A 4628-nucleotide genomic window follows, 5' to 3' on the forward strand; every position below is an offset into this window, starting at 1 on the left:
AGGTCAATTGACAGTGATATTATTTTTCTTCAGGAGATACATTCCTCCCCAGAAGACGAATCATTTTGGAAACAGCAGTGGGGGGAACATGCTTGGTTTTCAAGCCATACTTCCAATAGTCGTGGTGTCGCTATTTTGATTCGTAATCATGTTTCGCTGGTAATTCACTCCTCGTTCGCCGATCCAAATGGAAGATTTTTGATTTATTCTGTAACCATAAACGGTTTATCTCTTTTACTTGCAAATATTTACGGCCCCAATAACGATGATTCAGATTTTTTTCTAGATGTTTTTGCTAAAATAGAGCAGTTTAATTATACTTCATTAATCTGTGCTGGTGATTTCAATGCTGTGTTGGGTCCTCTGGATTACCGAGGTGGTAGACAAAGACATGCTAATGAAAAAGCTAGTGAAATTATTCAAGTATTGATGGAAGAATACAATTTATGTGATATTTGGAGAAACTTTCATCCTCATTTAAAACAATACACTAGGCATCAAATTAACCCAAAGGTTCTCTCCAGATTAGATTTTATTCTTGTTTCTGAAAATTTTGTTAACAATTGCTTGCAATCAAAAATAATTCCTGGGATTCAATCAGATCATTCTGTAGTTACCTTGAACTTTAAAGATGCTCATCCTCAGAAGGGACCCGGGTTTTGGAAACTCAACTGTAATTATTTGCATAATGATGCTGATTTTGTAAAAACAATGAAAGAGACAATTAATTATTTTAAAACAGATAATTGTAACAGTATGTGCAACCCACATATTATGTGGGATGCCCTCAAATGTACAATAACAGGTACTTGTATAGAGTATAGTTCCAGAAGGAAGAGAGAGAGGAAAGCTGCCAAAGATAAATTGTTCAAAGAAATAGACAATGTAAAAATGCAAATAAACAATGACCCAGATAATGTGATTCATATTGAGCACCTAGAAAGTTTGCATAGTGATTTGGACAAGATATTAGAATATGAAACTCAAGGCTTAATTATTCGATCAAAATTGCGCTGGGTAGAAGAAGGAGAAAAAAGCTCCAAATATTTTTGTAATTTAGAGAAAAGACACGGTGAGAAAAAATCCATTCATAGAATCAAAAATGTTGATGATGAAATAATTTCAAATCCCCAATCCATATTAGATGAAATTAATGACTTTTACCAAAACTTGTATAGAAAACAAGATACACAAAATTTGTACAGTACAGACACCTTCTTGGAGTCTTTTGAAACGCCAGAATTAAACGATAATGACAAATCATTTTTGGAGCATCCTCTTACTAAAAAAGAATTATATGAGACAATCACCTCTATGAAGCATAACAAAACCCCAGGGTATGATGGTTTACCGGTAGAGTTTTACATTGTTTTTTGGAAAGATATATCTGATCTGTTATTGGATTCATTCAATTTTTCTTTAGAAAATGGCCTTTTGTCTACATCACAAAGAAATGGTATTATTACTTTACTTCCCAAGAAAGACAAGGACCAGTTTTATTTGAAAAATTATAGGCCCATATCATTGTTAACTGTGGATTATAAGATTTTAGCAAAAACACTGGCAAATAGACTAAAGAAATGTCTCAATGATCTTGTTCACCCAGACCAGTCTGGCTTTTTAAAGGGTCGCAATATTGGGAATAATATAAGGTTGATTATGGATTTGATAGAATACACAGAACTTCATGACATTCCAGGTGCCATTCTTTTATTAGACATTCAGAAAGCATTTGATAGTGTGGATCATGAATTTTTGTTGAAAGTTTTAAAAAAATTTAATTTTGGGGATAAGTTCATTGGTTGGATTAAAACTCTATATTGTAACCGCAAGAGTTATGTTGCTAATAATGGATTTTTTACTAAAGCTGTTATGATGGAAAGAGGAATTTTCCAAGGATGTCCAATCTCCCCCTATTTGTTTTTATTAGTTATTGAAACAATGGCTCTTAGTTTAAGACAAGATGTAAACATAAAAGGGATCCCTGTAGAAGGTCAAGAGGTAAAAATATCCTTATTAGCTGATGATTCTACCTGCTTTCTTGATGGTTCACTTGACTCTTTTAACAATCTTTTTGATTTGCTTAAGAAATTTGCAGCTTGTTCTGGTTGCAAACTTAATATTTCTAAATCTGAGGCTGTTTGGGTGGGGGCTAAAAGGGGCTCACAAGTGAATCCCTATTCTGAAAACGGTCTTAATTGGAAAACCGATACATTCAAAACTCTTGGAATTGTTTTTTCATTAGATACCAGGACAATGTTTGATCTTAATTATAAACCTAAACTGAAGTCTATAGAAGCAACCCTTAACTGTTGGCGTTGTAGAAACTTATCCTTAGTTGGTAAAGTTTGTGTCGTTAAAACATTATTATTACCTCAGCTATTGTATCTTTTTTCTGTGCTATGTATACAAACTCCAACCAAGCTATTTAAGGAGTTAGAAAGGATTTTCTTTAAGTTTATTTGGAGTGGTGGGAGAGATAGGGTAAAAAGAAAATGTTTTTATAATGATTATTGTTCAGGTGGATTGAGAATGATTGACCCTTATGTTTTTGCTTTGTCTCAGAAAATGGCATGGGTGAAACTTCTTCTTGATAAAGAATATGTTAGTCTGTGGAAGACAATTGAATTGTCAGTACTAGAAAACTTTAATCAAAACAAAGATATTTTGTGGAAATCCCATGCTCCTGATTCCATTTTGAAAAGTCTTCGTTGTTCTCAACTGTCAGAGTGTATTAGAACATGGTATATTTACAGGGAGGAAGCAGTGAAGAAGGAGTTTAATACAGTATTTTCACATATGGGGTCATGCCAATGTTTATGGTATAACAAACATATTAGATCCAAGACAAAGCAGTATTTTTTTAACCAAGAGTGGTTTGATTGCGGAATAAATTTTGTTAGCGATTTATTGAACCCCCACTCCCAGGAAGCAAGCTTTTTGAAGAACTAATTCTTGACTTTGACATTTCTCCAAGGGGAAGGAAAAACTTCAACTTTCTAATGAAAAATATTCCAAATTCTTGGTTAAATATGTCAGATTGGGACAATGAAGACATTTTTTATAAAATAGTAAACAATCTATGTCAAGCAAAGAAGGTCCCAAAGTATGTTTACCCTATTTTGCTCGGGATTTTTAGTCCAACAAAACACACTGATTTCTGGGAAGAACTGTCTTTGTCCCCAAACTCTGAAGAGTGGGATAAGATTCATTTGAGAAATTTCAAATGTTCAATAGACTCGCGTATACGTTCTTTCTATTTTAAACTCTTTCATAAAGCTATCTCCTTAAACGACTTCTTACATAAAATTAAAAGGAAGGATTCTCCGAATTGTACATTCTGTCACTCCCTATCAGAAACCATTATCCATGTATTTATTGATTGTGACATTGTGAAAATCATTTGGAACGAAATAGTTCTTGAAATTTCTCGACATACCAAGAAGGTTTTTAATCCGTCCCCCTTTGAAAAGATTTTTGGAGTTAAAGATGACAAATTTATCACTTATATTTTCCTGATATTCAAATATTATATTTACTTATGTAAATTCAAAAATAACATTCCTTCATTTCAGGGTTTTAAAGTTTATTTGAAAACTTGTAAGGAAACAGAATATCGCATTGCCAAAAAGAAAGGTACTCTTGCACTCCACTTTAGGAAGTGGAAATATGTGTTCTGATGTACACTGTACTTGTTTAAGAAACTGCTTGTATATTAGATGTACTTGTTTACTAGCTGAGCTCCCCTTATTCCATGTAATACTGCTTTGTATTGATTCATTATGATTATGTTATTTTTTTTTTATTATTATTATTGTGTTTGATTTCGATTGTATTTTGATATTTGTGTAATCATTTTATCGATCAATAAAAACTTAATGAAAAAAAAAAAAAAAAAAAAAAAAAAAAAAAAAAAAAAACTCTAGGATAAACCCATGTATTGCGTGCCCCATGTTCAAGGTTGGAGTGACGCCCATGTACGAAATCTGTGTTACGTGACTTCACACGTCAATAAGGTGATAAAATAGGCCTACAATATTTATTGATACCTTTTTTACACACGACTCGGCTTGCATGTTGAATCTTTGACCTAGGACATGCGGGTTCGACACGGCTTTCTGTTTACACATGAAAACAAAAATTAGGCGAGTCTGACTCGGCTTGCGGGTTGAAAATTTGGGCGGATCAAAAATGCCGTGTTCGACACGGCTCGCGGATCACACTGATCGCGTTTACACAACGTAAAATTGCCGTGTCGAGCTTGACTCGTGTGTTTAAAAACGATATGAGTTGATTACACTTTTGTCCAATTCGTAATAGTTACTTTCCATGAATCTGAACTTGACCTTCTGTGGCTTTAACGTACCATAATAAACTACGCACAGAGTTTTCCAGTGACTTTGCATATGACTTTCTGCGGAAATTGACATCATGATCAAAAATTCAATAGTAGTGCGTCGTTGCCTTTAACAATTTTAATCATTTGTATCATAATTTACTCTGGCTAAACGTAGGCCGACTAAACTTCCCACTGTGCAGTGCACTATGCAGTATTTCCGTGACAAATGGTGCCGCGTGCAAAAAAAACAAAAACTTAAAAAGAAACCAATCATATCCCTTTCATCCAT

Source organism: Lytechinus variegatus, chromosome 14 (assembly GCF_018143015.1).
Source record: "Lytechinus variegatus isolate NC3 chromosome 14, Lvar_3.0, whole genome shotgun sequence".
Lineage (NCBI taxonomy): Eukaryota > Metazoa > Echinodermata > Echinoidea > Temnopleuroida > Toxopneustidae > Lytechinus > Lytechinus variegatus.